This window comes from Anguilla anguilla, chromosome 5, assembly GCF_013347855.1.
Source record: "Anguilla anguilla isolate fAngAng1 chromosome 5, fAngAng1.pri, whole genome shotgun sequence".
Taxonomy (NCBI): Eukaryota; Metazoa; Chordata; class Actinopteri; order Anguilliformes; family Anguillidae; genus Anguilla; species Anguilla anguilla.
The window spans coordinates 33112692-33134206 of record NC_049205.1 but is presented as its reverse complement, the minus strand read 5'-3'; positions in this window follow the sequence as shown (position 1 = coordinate 33134206).

The following is a 21515-nucleotide window of genomic DNA, read 5'->3' as shown; positions in this document are numbered from 1 at the left end:
TGGCTCCTCCATTAATTAAGCAAATAACATCCCAGCATAAACAGAGTCATGTAGAATCAGGTATGAAAATTCAGAATAGGCCTGTTGGCTACAATTAGAGCATGGCTGCATGAAGAGATCTCTCTGACTTTGAAAGCCTGGTGATTATTGTAGCGCATTTCACAGAAGCTTCAGTGATCAAGACAACTCAACTGGCTGACGTTAGATGAGCAGAAATGTCTAAGATGATGTCAGCATAGAACTCAAGGAATGACATCAGCAATGGGTAGCAGCTGACAGAACCATGCATGCCAAGAATTGCAAGCACAGGGCAAAACAGGCAACCATATGCAGACCAGTAACTAGAAATTTGAACCAGGTGTAAGAGCTGCCACTTTTCTCAAAACTGGTTGTGGCCCAACTCTATTAATTAAGAATTAGTATGAACGTACAGTGAACGTAAAGGTGAAGCATCGTGTTGACAGCTGTGCATTAATGTGTGGAACAACATTCTGAGCATTAATTTTCTGTTCCCTAGTCACCATCTTGATCCCTCAAAACACCTTGCACCTACCTTAAAATGATTTTACATGCAATCAGATTGCACTGTGGCTGGGAGCAGGGCCTGACCATGGTCCCGTGAGGCCCCTGGGCACATGTCTTTTGGAGGCCCCCCCCCACCCCGCTCATGCACCCCATGTTTTGAACAAATAGTAGTTTTTAACTAATAGCACTAATAGTTAGCTAGCTAGTAGCTTTGATTTAAGCATCATGACTGGCATGCTGTTATAACATTTATTCAACCCACTGTCGCTAGATACCCCTTTATCTTATACCCCTTTCACACAGATGACCCACGAACAAAAGTTGTGTGCCACCTAACTAGTTAGGCAGCTGAGTTTTAGGCCGATAGTTAGTGAACTAGCTGGCTTTTTAGTGCAGCTAATTTGGTTGTAAGGGCAGCTAGCTGGCAAAAATGGCAGTTAGCTAACTGAGTGGCGTAGGTTTTGTTTAAACATTGGGGGAACACATTAAGCGGGGGGTCTGGGGGTCTTCCCCCTTCATTTCCTGAATTCTGGTGAATTTTTATGTACCAATTTGTGCCTTTTCTGCATCAATTTATGGTAGAAATGCTTCTTTCATGTTTTTATTGGGGGGGACAAATGCACGTTTTCTAAATATTGAGGGGGACGTATCCCCTGTGCCCCCCCCCCCCCAAAATCTATGCCTATGAGCTAACTAATTTCTGTTAACAAGCTGAATTATATGGGCAGCTAGCTAGGGAAAATGGGCAGCTAGCTAAAATAAAGGGATGGCTAGTTACGGTAAGTCAAATAACGAACAGCTTGCCATAATATGACACCCTTCTAACTGTCCTGTTATGCAGAATGAACTGACTTGTTGGTGGAAATTGTATCATGTCACAGCATATTGTAGCGTGCCAACGAGTGGCTCAGTTGAACAGCACTGTACTCTCCGAGAGGCTCTCGTTTTAAGCATGCACTGTATGTACCAAGGGGCCCAGGTGTTATGCTCGATGTATGCACCGAGGGGCCTGGGGGCCCTAGAGGTCAACTCACACTGTAAGCACCCAGGGGCCCGGGGGCCCTAGTGGTCAGCTCACGCTTTAAGCACCGAGGGGCCTCACATTGTAAGCGCTGGGGGCCCTAGTGGTCAGCTCATGCTTTAAGCAGGGAGGGGCCCAGGGACCCTCACACTGTAGGTGCCGAGGGGCCCAGGGGCCCTAGTGGTCAGATCACACTTTAAGTTCCCAGGGGCCTAGGGGCCCTAATGGTCAGCTCACTCTTTAAACGCCAAGGAGCCTGGGGGCCCTCACACTGTCAGGGCTGAGGGGCCCAGGGGCCCTAGTGGTCAGATCACACTTTAAGTTCCCAGGGGCCTAGGGGCCCTAATGGTCAGCTCACTCTTTAAACGCCAAGGGGTCTGGGGGCCCTCACATTGTAAGCGGCGAGGGATCTGGGGGGCAGTAGTGGTCAGCTCACGTTTTAAACATCAAGAGGTCTGGGGGCCCTCACATTGTAAGCACAAAGGAGTCTGGGGAGCCGTAGTGGTAAGCTCACATTTTAAACACCAAGGGGCCTGGGGCCCCTCACATTGTAAGCGCTGAGGGGTCTGGAGGGCCCTAGTGGTTATCTCACACTATAAGCACCCAGGGGCCTAGTGGTCAGCTTGCGCTGTGCGCACTGAGGGCCCTGGCGTTCAACTTCCTTCAGAAGTCTTTGGCCACACACTGCACACGCGGCCTGAGGCTTGGAGGCCGAGGCCCCAGGGCACTGGCCCCACTTGCCCGGTCCATAATCCAGCCATGGCTGGGAGCATAGAAACATTGCAACTTTGGGTCTTAAATTAAAGAAGGGGATTAATCACATGGCTGGTAAAAGGGGTGACGTCATCGGAGAGGGCTAATTCCACTTCAAGTGATGCTTCAGTTTATTTATTTATTTGTATATATATTTCAAGGAGTTGGTGTCAGGTGTCAGGTCTTGTGACCTAAATACTTCCTGTCAAACACTGGGCATTCCCTGGCCAATCACATCAAGAAATGCAAGGTCCATAATAGATGAAAAGTACTGTTGTTTCCCCCCAACCCTGCAGCTACTATGAGCCTCTGATCAATGTATGCCGGTCCTTCATGGACAAATGACACAAGGTGTGGACTGCAGGGAGAAGGAGAATTTAGTCTTCTAAAGTAATCTGGTCTTTTTTAAACTCATCACACATGTAATTTAGAACCCCTTTCCCCATAAAAATAAAAAGTTCTCCTGTAGGAATTCAGATTGTTTTGGCGGACCTGAAGGATGTAGAAGAATTAATTGTGCTGAGGCCAAATGAGTAATAGGGGCAGAGTTGGCAACTTTGGTCACTTGGCTGGAGTGATATTTATTGTGTTCAATGACTGGGGGAGTGGTGGGGGGGTTGTGATTGCGAAGCAGAGGGGTGGTGGTGGTGGTTGTGGTTCTGATCATGGACTGGAGGTGGAAAGGGGGGGGGGGGTCATTTAACCAATTATCAGGGAGGTGGTTTTGTTTTCAGTTGCGCTCTTTCTATTTGCCGTGAGATCTGTTTAAAGTATCGTGAGACTATGAGATAGAGCCTGAAAGTTTGTGTCTCATACCAAAAGCATGAGAGTCGGCAACCCTTGGGTAGGGGGTTATATGTTGCTATGTCTTGTGACATAACAGAATGTATCGATGTTAAAGTCACACCAGTAATTTAAGTTTTTTAAAGTACAAGTGAACAATAAGTTGTAAAATTATTGTTATTGTGAAATGGATGTCTGCAATATTTGAATCACAATAGTCTATGAGTTGCTCCTTCCATTCAAAGAAAATTACTCTCATTACAGCCAATCACATGCTTCCTCCTGAAATTATGGACCACAGGAAAATTTTTCATGGTTACGTAGCATTCACATTTATTCCAAAATTAGTGTCAGAGAAGAACATTTTGTGTAAATTACTCATTTAGTGATAAAAGCATTCTTCTGTTGTTTTGGGCTATTTTTACTTGAAAAGAAATTGATGTCTTTTAAAGCAAAGCTCCACACAAACAGTGCCTCAAAGCAATGTCAACAAAAGAAGGGAGCATGCCTAGTCAATTTATTCAATCACATCAATGATATAATGTCTTCTCTTGATTCTCAGGTTTTGAACATTCACCTAAAATCTTGCCTTAAGAATTAATGCACCTTTTCTATGCTGTCCAGTACCACCTTCTGCCTTGCTTTTCAGAGACAAATTACTTCCAATTGGGAAAGGTTTGAAAACAGGAAATAGTGAATATGAATTCATGTTGGGATATGTTAGATAAGATGTCACCTTAAGCCAGAAAAATATGAAAAAGGGTTACATCAGCCAGTCTCCCTCTAGCAGGTAGCTAGCTGGCTACGACTGCAAGTGAAAATGGATCCATTTACAGCTGCTGACATTATATAAATTTGAGCAACAGTTTGTCAGTGGAGCACCAGTTATAGTCTACCTCCGTAATCATCTCTATGTAGAAGAGTAGAAATCTACCATCATCTACCAGAAGTTAACTAACATCTGACTGGTAATGGCTTTCATTGACTGACAAAGAAAACTATGAAGTCAGTGTAAATTTATTTTCTTGAGGACAGCACATAAAAACACTCTTACATAAGCTTAACTATTTTTTGGTTTGTTTGTATTTCACCATTACAAAACAATGGTGGAAAAAGCAGTATTAGTAAAGTAAAACTACAAATAATTATTATTTTTTCAAATCATGTTGGTAGCATCAAAGACAAATATGTTATATGTAAGCCTATAAGCCTAATCATTTGTGGAAATATTTACAAAAGAAATTTGCAACATAACTTTTTATCCATATCATGCAGTCTTACTACAAAACATTTTCTTCCATTTTCCTTTACACATCTAAACTGTTGTTTTGCATGGGATGTGTTTATCTCATATATAAGTGTACTAGTTGGCAACAAGGAGGTGGTTTCAGTGTGTCAAATGCTGTCCCTAAATTATCTGTGATAGAGCAGTGGCGCAGATGCAGTGCTGGGAATGTGTCCAGTGTGCAGCAATAAACTTGAGATGAATCCGTTCGGGAGGATGTGGCAGTATAGCCAGAAAGGCCCTTAGTGATTCAGACTCTACTCCCAGAAGCCCCTCCCGGAAGCTGACATGTCTTCTACACCCACTGAAAACTTAGCTTAAAAAAAGAAAAAAAAGAAAAAAGACGACAAGAGTTACATTCTTTTGCTACCCGTCCTGCTGTTGCCCTGTGACTTTCTTCCAGCTGTGTGTTGGCCTAGCTACATTTGCTTTCTGTCACATTGCTGTGGTTTTTCTCTATGGGTACACAACACAGACACGGTAGACAGGTTGAAAGAATATAACTACTGAATGAAAAATTCAGTTGAGAGCATATATTGTGATCTAGGTTCATGGGCTTATCATACTGTGGCATTTTGGTTTTTGACAAAAAAGTTCCACATGTTTAGATAGAATAGGTCAAATGCAGCTTTGCAGTGATTTTGCCCACATTATTGAATGCACTATGGATCTCTCCTGTTTGCTCCTCCAGATGCTTAACTTTGGATTGTGTTATATTTTGCTCTTTGTGTAAGGGTAGTAGATACCTCTAAATCAGTGCCCCTGTCCCCCTGTCCCCCCATTCTCCAACAACTCATTTTCATTTCAGTTTGTCTTAACCCTTGCTTTTTTAAACGAGCATGACTAATTGAATATGTGCAATTGCTGACCCACTGAAGCCCCCAATACAGCCCTCCATTGTATCCTAAAGTAACTGAAGAGCAAAAAGTGCCTCAGCCCCCCTGGATTTTTTCTATTTGCAAGTGACTGTGGCCTGAGCTTTATTGCTCCACATATTGGTTCTGCAGGGTTTTCTGTGAGTGTAAATAACTGCATGAGGTTCAGTGGCAGACTGGGAACTCCATGTTCCATTGCCTTTGCTGACAAACAGATTGCTCTGTAAATATGCCCAACGTATTCATATGCATCCGTACAGAATCAGTACACTTGATCACCCCTGCAGAAAAAGTAATACAGAATGTATACGTAAATGGCTACATTTAAATATTTTTTTAAATACAGCAATTTCTTATGTAGGAGCATAAAATTGTATGAATTGCACCATATTCCACATATAATTATGCACAGTATATGAAAAAATGGCAATTTTAAAGAAAATGACAATAATTTGTGTTCAATGTTATTTATTCAATATTAAATATTTATTAAATTCTCAGGGGGATTCAGACCCCATATTCATATGATGTTTTTTCTGGTCCTATCCACTGACCAGTGGCTTTTCATATTCTTATTGTCAGAGTTATAATGCCAGCCATCAAGGAAAAATTGCATTTCAGTTTAACCAGACAGGATGTTACCATCACATCATTGCATCACAAGTAGGGGTTATTACACTCAGACTAAGCAGCCAACAGGAAATGTCATAAATAACTGTCATGAATTTAATTGAAATAATATGCAGAATCATTCTATGAAATCTTACTGAAGCGTCCCAAGCAGTTATCAGTCATTATCGTTTACAAACTGAAATTTAGCCTGTTCTAGAATGCTGCTTCATATTTCTGTTGAAAAATGTTTTGTCTTTTTGGGAGCCCATTGATCATTGATCTTTGATCTTTGTCTTCCAGTTTTTTTTTTTTTTTTTTTTTTTTTTGTGGTGGCCTTTCATGACCGCAAACAAAATATCATGGTGATATTTAGAAACAAATGCATTGCTAACATCATTTACCTTTTATAGAAGCTTGAATCACTTTGATTAAAAAATAAGAGAGCACATTGATAATAACAAATACATTTCTTCATCTGAGAAGCACAGAGTGCTCACTTTGGCTGAGGAGACACTGAATGGAACTGTATGGAGGGGCTTACCCTTTCGCCATATGTGATGCGACACATGTATTTAATTATTAGTGTTTGGAAACATGTAGCCCCTGGGTCACTGTAACACTCTGGACACACACTGTGTGGGGGATGTAGCCTGGGATTGTAGTGTGTCTGCTGTTCCTCCACTGTCCTCCCTCATCTCCAATCTTTCAGCCACCAACAATCAGTCCAGGGTCAGGTGACCTACCCTTAATCTGCACCCTACACATGATAAGGGAGAAAGAATACTGATCCCAGATCACTTTTTGGGGAAAATTGTTCACTCCCATGGCACACTGACCACATCCTGAGCCTCTCTGCAGGAATGTTGTGGCTATGTCATTCTTATGGAATAAGTAGTGAATGTGCTGACTACAGACACGCTCACTTACCACACACACACCCACACACACACCACACCCGCACACACATGCATGCATACACACACACACACATACAGAAGGAGAGACTATTTTATTAAAGAAGCCAAGATATTTTAAATACTAAATATAAAAATTCAATTAAAAATACATGGTGCAAAATGCAACACTGCAGGGACAGTGTAGCGGAATATTCTAAGATTGACAGAAATATCCATCAAAATTCTACAGGTCAAGTTTCAGGTTGAGGTTACTTATATTAATACAATTTCATGTGCACCCTTCATCCAGTGGAATTTGTTTGGAAAGTAATTTACTTAATTTTGTAACTGGTCAAACAATTGTATTATGGTCAGCAAAGAGTTTTAAGAGACAACAGAAAAATCATGTACCTTCTCTCATTTAAGCTTTATTTAATTGTGTCGAAAAATGAACTTAAAATTGTATTTATGATTATGCCTCTGCTGTGATTCAGCCTGTATTTAACTGGAGGCACCTACATGTGGATTATGTCTGGTGTGTGTTGTTCCCTTATTCATCCTGAGCCCTTTTATTTGTCAGTTCTTTAAATATACCTTGTGGGCCTCCCACAATGTGCATAATGGTGTCCTAATTGTCTGAATGCAATCGTACTCCAGGTATCCAAATGTCAAGTGTCCCCTCTGTCATTTTGCAGTTGGTTTTCCTGAAGAATATAGTAATTAGTTCCTCTGGGAAGTGCCCCCGTAATGAGGGAGCTCTCAGTAAACATGTCTCTGTGTGCAGACAGCTCCTCCAGAGTGGCTTCATAGTCAGAGCAGAGACATTGAATCAGACTGGGGTTGCAGTGTGACTTCCATAAATGGGACCTGCTCTGTGTTGGGGAGCTAGAGCTTCTTGGTCAAACTGCGATGGGATTTGTGGACTAGGTTGGGTTTCCTGCAATGCGTTTGCTGATTGTTGGTCAGTTTCTTTGCCAGGGCATTTTGAATCCTTTCTAAATCATTCCAAGAGACCAGTGCACTTATGTTGGATAACATAATGACCCAAGCGTTCGCATACAAAGGATGGAATGTGCTCATTAAAAGGACGTTCTTTTACAAACAGGAAAATATTTATCTCATATCCCTGGTGTCAATTTTCTTCCAAACAGGGGCTTAGTTTAAAAGATTTGACAATGGGTCTGAGCACAGGATACCCATGACTGCACATATGATACCAAAATGAATGCAAACACCTAATGGGGACAGTTAAAGTCACAATATCTGTTTACCACTAATAGCATATGTGTGGGAATGCACTCAATGATCATTTTAAAATGTTCTCATGGCTGCACATTGTTCCAACTTTGTTCAAACTCTGTTCAAACGTTGAATGCCATTTTATTGAAAAAAAAAGTAAAGAAAATGAAAACAATCTGCCTCTGTTTGATATGAAAGCTACTCTGTGCTTAAAAATTTTTCTCTTTTTTTGTCACTGAAAGAATACTTCCTGCTTGTGGATTAATTAGTCCAAACATTAAATATTGATTGATGCATTATCAGTGCCCAGCAGTTGCCTCCTTTCAGATTAATTCAAAGGTGATTTATCGTAATATTTGAAGAGGCATTTCACTTGATAACAAAGAGAAATTGCCTGCGACCTCAGTATTCTCCCCAGCCCTCTTTTCTACTCTCTAACTCTTGTGTTGACTCACTTTTTGCTTTGCGCACATTCCCTCAATACAATTGATACTTGACAATTAGTACATTGATGACAAATAGCCAACTTTTTATCCAGCATTAATAATGTCCCTGATTCCAATCAGACTTGAAGCATCTGCACATTCTCAACAATGTAGAGTGAAAATTGATTATATGAATATATTTGCAAAATTTGGGGTAACATGAATTTGAGGGTAGCACTGAGAGATATTTCTCTTTAAAAATATATAGTTTGTATGCATACTAGTAGCCATGACTAATATTAATTAATTTGTGATCTTTCTGATTTATGAACATAGCATCTATATTTTCATATCAATATTTATGGCTTGGATATTTATAATCAGCTGTTTCTATATTAATGTGCCTGACAGAACTCTTGTAAGCAGGCACTGGAATGAATTGCATCTTTTGTTTTCTCCTGCACAATTAAGTTTCTTATCTCATGATATATTTGGTGTTGCAGTATGAGGTGTTTATCCAATCTGTGGTATTGAAGCACCTTTATATTAGGAGTCACAGACTGTCCCTTTTTTGAATGCAATTTTGAAAGGTAAGTTATATCAGTGAAGCCACCGGCAAAATGCATTCACTAGTTTCTGAGGATTCTAAAATTCACTTAGACAGCCCAGTTATATATCATCATCAGAAGTGAAACCTGCCCTGCTGACCACCCTAGTACTGAACACATTTTGCACGAAAATCTCCAGGATATTAAATCAGAACACTTCATTTATTTGCAACGTTCCCAGTCAAGTGACACCTTTCTTCACATCTGAACAAATTCAACAAATCTCGTATTCAAATCCATTTGTGAAAAAAAAGCATTCCTTTTTACCATGAATGGTTCTTAAGCGCACAAATTTCCAGTCAGAGGTTTGCAGATGTCTTTCCATGAGAATAAGCATGGTTTATAGACTTCATGCGGTGAAAGACACCATTTGCTCTGCCTTGCCAATCCAATTACCTTTTTTCTGAATAATCCTGGAGCTATTTTTGTACTTTATATGGTGTGCATTAGGATTTCCTTTACATTTCTGAACTAGTTTTAATTTCATTTGTTCCATGTCACGCACAGAAAAAATGCCTTGCCTGCATAAATAGGAGCTTACAATTGCATTTTTACAATGTGTTCCCCTCTCATGCAATGATTATGGGATTGATTACCTGAATCTTTCCTGTGCCAATTTGATTTGTTCACATTTGTTGAGTGCTGAGCTATTTCCTAACATGAGTGCCGATTTTCTGGTTTGATGAGTGCAGTTATCCCAGATAGGGTGTGAAGCTCATGCAATACTGCATAGAGTGTTGTGGGGTTCCAAAATGGCATCGTCCCTCATAGTAGTTTGTTGAGAATGCCCCAGAGGCCTCTCCTGTGACTGGTAACTTGTTGTAACTTTGTTTTTGTATCAACCAAGACCACAATGTTTAGGAATTTGTTTACAAGGATAGGGATCCTCAAATAAAAGAGAACATTGTCTTAAAGTGTGCTTCTGTGTGGAAATAGTTTACTGAAGTGCTACTTTGTATTAATGTTAATGTGTTTATTCATGGCTACACAAATTTTAAGATTATTTTGTAGAGCATTTTAAGCTTTTTAAACTCTACCATGTCAATTGTAGTTCTTTCATAGAATTGACAACGAGAACTTAAAAAATGAATGCTTTATCAAGCCAAAGCATATTCTTCTACATGACTCCCGCCTCAGTTACAAAACAGGTCTTAATGAAAATGCAGTAAGGAAACCAGGAAGTACATGAGCAGAATTTTTGAGGAGGAGAATCCTTCTGAAATCACCCACACACACAAACACTCAGACACAGACACACAGACACACAAATACAGACACACACCACTCCCCCCACCACACACACACACACACACGCTCACACAGACACGCATCTTGTTTAAGGGGTCCACATGTGTTGAAAGTTGTCTTCTAAAGATAGAGTGAATTTTATTATCATGCCAGTCTGGACCTTAATGCATTCACAGGCGCACACGGCAGACAGGCTCTAATTGTATCAAACGCATGGTACATTTTTCTCTTTAATCTTCTAAATGAATTGGATCCTCCTAAATGAGCAGCGCAGACAGTCACAGGACCTTGTTATATGCTGAGAAAAAAAAAACTTTTGCAGGTGGTGCCAAAGTGTACACTTGGGGAATTGAACCCATGGGTGTATTTTCAATGTATTACCATGAAGGAACAAAAGTACTTTCACACAATGTCAAAATCTAACGTTCTGATAGGATTTTTTTTTTTAAACCTGTCATCAGATCATCCAATAATTGGCAACAAAGTGAAAAAATAAAGGTTGACACAAACATCTCAACAACATTTTGTGTAAGTACTTGTGTAAGTGAATAAGTTAAAATACACCATAAAACCCATGCATGATACAGCAGATGAAATATGTGGTTCATCTGGAGCATGTTGTTTGAGTCTGATTGGCTAATGGGACCCTTCTTTTGCACAAGCAAAGACAGTTGCTGACTCATGGCTCCCAGGAAAGACAGTTGTTGATTCATATCCCCCCCCATGCTAATTATTCATTTGTATTTTTATCAGTCAGTCATGAATGCTGTGTTATTCGAGAAATCTTTCTGATATGGGAGACAGTAGAGCTTTTTCAGTTAAATTTTGACAGAAATGAGTCCATTCTTATAAATGAAATAACCTAGTCATATGACTGTTTGATTATATGCATACATCATTTATTTTAAATTCCACACTTTCTACAATGTGGGAAAACATTTGCAGAGCAGTTGCAGCAATAGTAGCTGTTACAAATTACAAACCAGGTGGTGTTTATAGGATATTGACCTGCATTTTAAGCCGCGTTTCCACCGCAGGAACTTTCCCCAGGAACTAGGAACCTTTTGAAGAACTCAGTGCGTTTCCACCGCAGGGACCAGGGTCTAAAGTTCCGGGGACTTTATTTTACCACAAAAAAAGTCCCTGCTCAGGGGGTAGTACTTTCCAAAAGTACCGGAACTTTTGGGGTGGGGCGCAAGCACTGAATATTTCTGATTGGTCGACTACTCGCAGTATTTTATTTCAACCGCCATTTTTAAAAATCTGCAGCCGCAAACCGATTTATTTTCATAATAATAACTTGAATTCAAACTTGTATGTTATGCGGCGCAGTAGCCTACTTTTGGTTATAGCCTGCCAGCGTCTTGGAACAGATGAGAAATTAAGATCGAGGATTATAACGTGTGCTCTTCTGTTGTTTTCTTGCTTTAGTATTCGTTTTATAAAATGTTAAGCATTCGTGGTCGGACAGTATATTACGTACCTAAACATTAAACGGTTTAATTTGGTTACTGAATATTTTCTTCCGGATGTTCTTTGTTAGCCCGTTATAACTGACTCAAAACGTTTGATACAGTTATGTGAGGTATGCGGTGGTTCTGCGTAATTTACATTGGTGATACAGTAAAAGCAAACTGGAAATCACCTTCTGCACTTTTTGTCAGGGTAAAATAACAGGTTAATTCTAGTAATCGTCCCTTTTGCTTTTTCAGCCTGCCATAATTTTACTCTGAGATTCTTCAATTCCATAAAAAGACCAGGAAGACTATGGATTAATTTATGGTGCATGGTTCGCATCTGGAGGATACACTTCGCTGCTCTGCTATCAGTAACTTTGAAGGAAAGCAAACGATGGCTGTACCACTGCAATATGAATTTAAATTTTCACGCAAGTCCGAGTTTTCATTCTATTTATTCTTGTCATTTTACGATTAGCCTATATGGAACTGACGATGAGAGTCGAAGTAATCAATTCAACAGCAAATTGTTTACGACATGTGCATGTTTTCTGCTGTTGTTACCAGTTATTTGTGGAATGTGAATGCATTCTGTCGCCTTGGATGTCAAGACATGAAAGTGAATGTTCGCATAAAAACATAATGAATGTGTTTGAGAAGATATATAAAACACTTACAATCTGACTATTGGCCTGTTATATTATATTTGTTGCATAACAACAGTCCAAGTCGAACTACCAACGAGATTTTTGTTTGACAACAGTAAAATATGCCCATACGACAGATGGACCGACAACGACATCGCTTTTTCACACGTCAGTGGACTAATTTGCCTAATCTTCGCGGGTCTTTAGACCGCGGTGGAAATGCAGACAACACTGGGCTCAAGGGACCTTTTATTTCCTTGAAAAGTAGTTCCTGGGACTAAAAGTTCTGGGTACTTTGGGTGGAAACGCGGCTTTAGTCTCATTTGACTGGTGGAACAGTGCTCTGGAGCAGTGTCTGAACTAGGCATTGGTAGGCTAATATAGCCAGATATGAAGTAACTTTGTGAATGATAAGTAAGGCGAAAGGGTGTGTGTGTGTGCGTGTGCGTGTATGCGTGTATGCATGTGTGTACTTATAATTGGTTAATGGAGATCATGCATAGACTTTGTAGTTAAATTTCACAACAGTTGTTTTTTTTAAGTTGGCTTTAAAATTATATTTTTCTTCACTTTTTTCTCATTCTGTTGATTAAATTCTGTGTCATCCTATCATCCTTTCCATCTTCTGGTAATATTTACTTACTTTTTTGCCTCCTTTTGTGATAGACATGGCTTGGATTGTGCTGAACAGTCTGCTCTGTGGATAAGGAGGAGAACTTCGTGGGAAAAGAATCTCTCATTTGAATCCCTAAACAGTGTGCCTCAATAAACAGGAACAAAATATGTTGCATTGTGGAGCCCTGTGTCTTGAGCTCATTTTAAAACGAATGAAATCACTTTGTGCCTCATTATCCTGCTGATTGGTTGGGTACTGATGACAAAATGTCCTCTCAGAGACATTTCACTGATCTAATCAGGAAGAAAACCTCATTCTCTGGCCTGTACTTCTGGAATGTCTTATTTTGTGAATGGTCAGTCCTGAAAAGGACATTGTCTTCAAACCTCATTTTCAGATTGCAGTTTCTCCTTTATTACATCTATTCAGCCCCACACTCTCATCAGTTTGGTTCAGGGTTTTCAAGTACATTTATTTCTGTGGCTCAATGCATGACCCTTTAGGACACTTTACTTTGACCCTGTACTTTCAGTCAAATAAATAATTGTTTAATGTTTGGCCATGATATGAATTAATATGAGCCTCTACTGATTTGAGCCACTGCTTTCAATCAAATATTAATTGCTTAATGTTTTGATGTTTCACTCTCAAGCTATTTGAATCACAAGAATTTCTTGAATGCTGTCTGAAAAATTTCTTTCAGGAAACTTTTTTATATTGTTCTTTTTATTGATAGGATGTAGTCCCTATGAGAAGAATACCTTTTTGTGTCGGATGACTTTTGTCATTGTCCTGCTTGAATTTCCAAGGATTTGACAGTTTATAATTTCACCTTGTAACATTTGGAGAATTTAATAAGGGTGTACAGTGATTTTACCATACTTATTTGCAGGAATTCTTTTAACTTAAGTGAGGATTCACTGTCATCACAAAGCATGCCTCCTTGACATATGGATTAAGACAGTAATTAACATGTAAATGAAGCCTGTGGTTTCACACAGGTTTAGCAAACAATTATACCTATGATAATAACAGTGTGCTATTTGCATGCTGTGGGTCTGAGGGCTTTGTGCTGTCATTGGTTATTTGGTATTAGGGAGTAAATACCTATTTAACTGCAAAGGGTCATGGGGTTTAATACTGTTCTTTCTGTGCACACTCCTCCATATCATTTAAGAGGTCATGTAAGTCTGTAGTGGAAAGCAATGACAAATCTTCATGTGCATTTATTAAAATAGCAGTTGCTTTTATCCAGAGCATCTAAAAGAACAATGATATGACTCAATTAACGACAGTATAGTTGCTGAACTTCACTGTGACACAATAAAAAGTGTCAGTGTCAGTACCTATAATGCCAAAACAAGTCATAAATAATTCCATAACACATATTGAATAATTGAATGAAATTGAGATGGAACAAACTGCTGAAATTTCTCATAAATGTAATCGATTAAAAAAATTTAACCAGTAATCCAAGCTGACTGAAGCTCAATAAACCTGAACATTTGTAGAAGAAGGGTGAGTCTTGGATAAGAGTACTGCAGATTTAAGAGATGGGTTACCAGTCTGTGTTGGAGATGGCCAACAAAGCTATAGCCCTGACAGATGTAGGGTGTTGGTTCTACTACTGGGGCAAGAAGCTTAAGAGCATTCCAAGGATGTGTGTCTTTCAAGGCGAGGAACTACTAGATGATCAGAGGTTGTACTGTGGTAGGTCAGTGGAGGTGTAGATTTAATAATAACCTTTAAATAAGGGGCCCCATCTTTGCAGGCCAGCACCTGGAAGCAATGCCAAGTTTGACTGTAAAGTAATCCATGTCTGGTAGCCAGTAAAGAGACAGAAATGAGACTAGTTTTGGTAGATTATAGACTGGGCAAGTAGCTGAAATCCAGGGCAAGGCCTGCTAACACATACAGTGTGACACATACACATACAGGCCGATTCGTCATGCAGTGTGAAACACCACTGATGCTTGCTGTGATGCAATACACGTCATTATCACATCTTTGATTGTACCTAAAGATCTATGACGATATACAGTATGTCAGCTTTCCAGTAGAAGAAAACACCATGGTTCATTTGGGCATACTTTTAATTGTGCTGGAGTCAAATATATCAGGTTGTCTCTTCAGATTTTTTGAGTACTTCCCTCAATGTAACTTGTAAGGCAGCTGTTATTATTATTAGATACAACTGAAAGGTAAATAGATATACTTGAAAATCATAAAATAGTGCCACTACCTGTAATTATTTCTATTGTCAGATTTGAGTTCTGGGATGGGTGGGAGAATGAGCTGTTTTGTGAGCTTCAAGCTAAATGTTGTTTCTACTTCACCTTTTCGTTCTTATTTAAAAACAAAATCTCAGTTAAAAAGTGGAGTAGGCTTCTGGAGCAGTGTGTGTTCTCAAAAGTGCTTGGGCTTTGGAGCCTGCACATTCGTTTTTACCATTTAACTTCAGGGCCAATCTGTGAATAGGAAATCAAAGTGGCTTGTCGTCAGAGATGTTTGTCAGGATGTGTACCTCCCTCCTCCATGTTTACAAATGAAGGACCACACTTAGGCATTTCGGTAGAGCTGGGGTCTGGGGAAGGGGGGAATATTGTGTGCCCGGCTGCCTTGTGAAAGCCTGGGTCTTTCTGTGAATATTAACGAGAGCTCTGATCTGGACAAAACAAAGCTTGGTTTGAGTGTTAGATCGGATAATAGGCCGGGGTCTTTCAGCGAAGGCTTCGAGCACTGGAGAAGGGGAGGTGTGTGGTGTCGGGGGGTGGTGGGCAATGGGAAAGGAAGTAATAAAAAAACAGCAAAGTCTTTGAAAGGATGTGTGTGTATGTGTGTGTGTGTGTGTGTGTGCGGGGGCGCGCGTGTACGTGTGTGCATGTGCATGCGTGCGTGTGTGCATTAAAGATGAGCCGATTGGAGATTAGATATTTTCTCTGCAAGAATACAACTGGAGCACCTGGTTGGTGTTTCTCTGTTTCTTTCAGAGAAAGATAGGAAGCAGAGTTTGGTTCACACACTCACAGACACTGCCAGACACTTCAAGGGGAATAAAGAGAACAGATAAGAAAACTCAACCATGAAGTGACTCAGATCCAAGCACTTCGGGGTTTGATGTGGAAGCTGGGCTGGTACACCATCCACACTGTCTGAAACAATTTAATAAAATGAAAGTGGACCACCACTGCTTTTATTAAGAGGATATAACCCCATTCGGCCCCCAGTCCTGAGACTCTGAGGGGGTCTTTCCACATGAGACAAAGCAGCAAGTAGGAAGCATTAACTGGCTGAGGAAGAGCTTATTTTAATTCCTTTTTTTCCCCACTTACAGTAAGTGTTACTGATCCATTCAAATTCATTTGATGCAACATAAATAATTATTTATTTATTTAAGTGTAATTTTCTCTATTGTAGGCTTGGTGTTTAATTTTTTTTATTCAGATAAAACACACATACATGCTGTACATACTCAGACTTATGCTTGTGATTCTAGGAAGAATATATGTTTGTAGCTGTAATGCACATTTTGTCGGTCAGACAAACTTTATGTGAATTCACTCTATTTTCTTTTGAGGAAACTAGACATAAATAATTAGATGAGTAAAATAACATTAAGTCAAAATTTCAAGGGGACATTATTGAGTGTTACCCGTAGGAAACGAAGGGAGGCTGTTGCATCAGGAACACAAGGAGTAGAAGAGTCAAAAAGCAGAAATGCACACAGAGCTTCCCATATTTTTATCTGACTCCCCCTAAAAACTAATGGATTTTACTCAAGTTAGCTTTAATTGAATACCCAAATGATTTACTGACAAAAAAATACAAATTTACCACCCTCTGTATCACATAATTCTGTACAGATTTGTGTTCAGGAAACATGTACTGTATACATTAATGTTTTCTTTGTTTTCAAAAAAGGTAAATAGATTACTTATAGATAGTTATTTACACAAAATTATTATTTTATTACACTTCTAAATTCAAAAGCCAAATGCATTCTTGGACTTGGAAATGTTAATTTTTAAAACATATTACAGATAATTAAAAGAGAAATACTAACTTTTCTGTCTTGTCCTGTCGCATGAATAGTCATGTGATGTGGTTCAAATTTCTTATTGGTTACACTGAATTATATCTGTGAATTTGAATATTGCTGACAAAATTATTTCAAGCACCCTATTGCAGTGTATAGTTACACACCCTCACAAAACCATTGAGCAATAGTAATTAAGCAATAGCTTTATTATGATTTTAACACATTGCATTTTAAAAGCACTTTTGTTGTTTGGATTTACCTTTGGACATTTCACTACATAAAATTGTACAATTCCTTGAATTTGAAGCCACCATAAACACTTTTGAGACCCAATTAAAACAGAAAGTGTACAGTTAGGTGCCATAATTTGTGCTTGTATTATTAGTTCTTTATTTGCATTTGGACACACTGTGTGTGTTATTGTGTGTGTCCGTAGCTCAAAATTAGCCTACTTTTTTGGTATACATATTTTATGCCCATCCACACATGGTCCACACTTTCAAAGCAGCTAATCTCTGAATATAATGACCTTTCAGGAGATTAATGTTGTAGACTGGATGCCTGACTGCCAAGTGAGGAGATACACTGCAGCAAATTATATATTATATTTATATATTAAAAAATGCTTGATGTCTGTCCCAGCCTGGTAATAAACTCCTTTCAGACTTGACATGCCATTGCAGAAGGTACAATCAAAAAAGTAGTAGGAATGTGGATATACTGTATACTACCGTATGTAACTAAAATGCACTTATCATTCGCCTGTAGAAAACTTTTCCTCCTGTGACCGAACAGTGTGTACATTTCAACTGATGCTTAGCGAAAAAAGGAGTTAGAGTTGAAGTGTTCAATACACCAACACCCACTTACATCATGTTTGTGCAGGGATAAATTAAGATTGGGGGCTGGTTGCCAGTTCGATTCCCACCCTGGGCATGTCGAAGTGTCCCTGAGCAAGACACCTAACCCCTAACTGCTCTGATGAATGAGAGGCATCAATTGTAAAGCGCTTTGAATAAAAGCGCTATATAAATGCAGTCCATTTACCATTTACCAGATTGCTGGCCATATGAGTGTGGCTTCCTAAAAGCTTATAGTGGGTTACAATGATCCTATGCCAACCTGGCCTGAGTATGTACAACCAGAAAAATACTTTCTGTTTCTGGTATTTAACAGTGAATAAATAATACTAATACCACATTCATCTGGACTCTGGATGAAGCACCTGAATGACTACCTGGGTTTTGCCAACATACTGTTGGCCCTTGCCAGTTTGCTTTGGCTTCAGACTTTGGCCTCCCACTGATATATTTGCCCCGCATCTATGGCAGGTCCGTGGCCATGCAGTTAGTGTCAGTTTTTCTCTCATAAAGAACAGCACTGTTTGGTATATCAGGGTCAAGAATTATCATACTTTCACTTCCAGAACAAATGAAACAAACTGTTTTAATCACTTTGCGCTGCAAAATCATGATGTGTCAGATGTATTTATTATTTGATTATCACTGGTTAACATTTAACTTTTGAAACAGCATTTTCTTACTTTACATAGTCAATATGTCTTTAATAGTATTTAAGGAAAACTCAGTAGCATTATTGGTAATTGTTGGAATGGTAAATTATTGTTTTGTTCATTTATAAAGGCTATATAATGACTTTCTTATTGCCATTTAATGTTTAAGACTTTGTGCTCCTCATGTCATTTGCACATTCTTTAACTGAAAACAAAATAAGGCTAATTGACTTAAGGCACATCCAATGGCACAGTGACCATTACTATTATTTGCCATTCAGTTGCATGATATATCTATATCATTTCTGAAGTGTTTGAGGGCAAATAATAGATCATACTGTATTTTCAAATGTATGATTGATGGTACAATAGAGGAATATAACAGAGTCTGTGATGGAATGAATGCAGTGTTTTCTGAAGGACAGCCACATTGTCCTTTAACCCCATATGGGTTTTAACAGTAGCCACTTTACTCTGAAGTACTCCGGTGTTTTTTTTTTGTTTGTTTGTTTTTTTTAAATATCAAGTTAACTTCCCTTTGAAATTACTGGTGGAATCAATCTGTAATACTAAGAGTTTATAAATTACTAATGATGCATATTTTGATATGATCAATTGCTTTGATGTACATATCTTGTCTGGCATTATAACAGCCAAATGTGTGTTATAATATTGTAGAACTTTTGTTAAGAACATTATTATTATTATTGTTGTTGTTGTTGCATTGGGTTTATATAGTTTTTGTCTTAAACAGATAAACATGTAACAAATGAGCACAACAACACATCAAACATATTATCACAGGAAGATCATCAGAATTAATTATGATGGACCAGAAAGACTCAATATAGCATGTGTCTATAGCTCAGCCTTCTTCTGACATAGTCCACACTGAAGCAACTAACCAGTTGACAATATAGGGTTATTTGTTCTGAAGAACCAGAACTCCAAAAAATGTCTAACGACGAACTGAATGCCACATCCCAGCTATCCTCCCTTGACCCTGCATACAGACACATCGGTCCTTCCGGCCCTCAAAAACTGATTTGGGATCAGATTACAGGCCCTGATCGTGACCACAGACATTTTGTAGAAATAGCCTAAATTTGTCTGGGGTCAGCATTTTGGGACAGACTCCAACTGCTCTGCACATAGACTGGCAGAGGGCCCAAGAGTGTGTAGCTTTGGTTTCCCTCCCATGCCTTTCCTCTTGCTCTGGGGAAGGAAGGGACAAGCGCAAGATCAATAGCTTGGCTTGCACAATGCATCCTCATTTCTCAGATGGGATACTGATGCTAACTATCAATAGAAATAAGGGTCTGTCTGAGACAGAATGAAAGCACTGGCTGACCTGCGTGGCTGTCTGTTGGGAGACTGATAAACATCCAGCACCCAATACAGCATCAAATGGACCAGTTGATATGTCTGAACTTTATAGTTGTGCAACGTACACACCTTTGCTATGGGGAACTGTTGTTCATATTACCATGGGCCATTTCTGCTAACTTTGAATTATTTTATCTATGCTGACATGAACAGCACATTCAGATATTTTATATATTACCTAGCTCTTGCCTTTTCACTCTATATTTTGTTTTTTTGTTTTTTAAATACATGCATTGCTATTCAATGGTTCCTCTTTATTTACAACATCTAACAAAGCAGCATCAAATAAGCACATCTTATTACACATATCTTAAAAGAAAGTCGTATAAAAGCAGATTTTCATCTCAAAGAACGTAAATGGCTCAGTTGTGGGCACATTTTCTAACCTTGGCCATTATATTTTGCATAGTCTAGCTGCTGCTGATTATTCAAATACAATCAAGCAAATTTTTAACAGAAATATAAGAAGGGTTTTGAAAATGATGGCATCACAGAGAATACCTGTATAATATATAAACAACAGTTTCTAGTCTATAACGCCAAAATGGGGATTCATGTTCTACAAACATATTTTTTTAAATAAGTATATGCTCTCTTATTTGTAAATGTGATGTGTAGCCCTTTCTGGTTCCTTGGCTAGTTTTGCTGCATGGTACTTTGTTTTGTACTTTCATCAAATCCATAGCATCGATAGACAGCATATCCCTTTTACCCAGCTGAAGCGTAGCATTTGGCATTGCAGAGTTTCTCCTCAAACACCCACAAGCCATGAACAAACATACAGACCTGTCTGTCTCAATCACCACCTCGGGAATAAGGAGCAAAGAGCTAGACGTCTGGGGAAGATTAAATTAGATTATATTAAATCATGTCTTTGTTTGACAATGTAAATAAGTAGAGACAGTAAAATAGAGAAATGATAGACAGTGAGCTGTGCACTCTTCAAATCCTGAAAGCACAAATACCACTTCCTACTAAATTGCATACACTGTCCCGCATCTGTAATGCACTCATTCCGGCCTTAATTCAATCAGAAGATGGAGATACAGTAGCCTGGTGAAAACAGCCCATACTTTAGAGAACTGGTGCAATTAAACCTCCCCCTGGATGTCTGGGAATGCATAAATTTACTGTATTATAAAACCCAAACCCACAATGTCTCAATGGCCCCATGTGGTGAGGTGAATGCTCTGCCCTCCCTCGTTGTCCAAAGTCATCTACCCTTCTGACTCCTCCACCTGACAACCCCTGACTCCTCACTATTGGGAAAACTGTGAAGTTCACTCACAGTTTGCCTGGGCCTCATTGGTGTAATTTTTTTCTCATTTGTGATAGCTGTTGCATTGTCTGCTCTGAAGGTCCAGCACCTGAACAACAGTCTGCAAAAACAACACAGGCCAACAAAGAAAGATGAGAAAATCATTATTTAAACTTTCATGAGACTTCAAGTCAGGTAAAGATTACCGGGGATATTACAGCTCTGCAAAGATAATACTTAGAGTAAAGTCACAGGAAGTTTAAGATAGAGACAGTCACAGGGTCAATTGGTGACCCAGCTTCAGGAAGGTCCTGGGATGTCTTAATTAA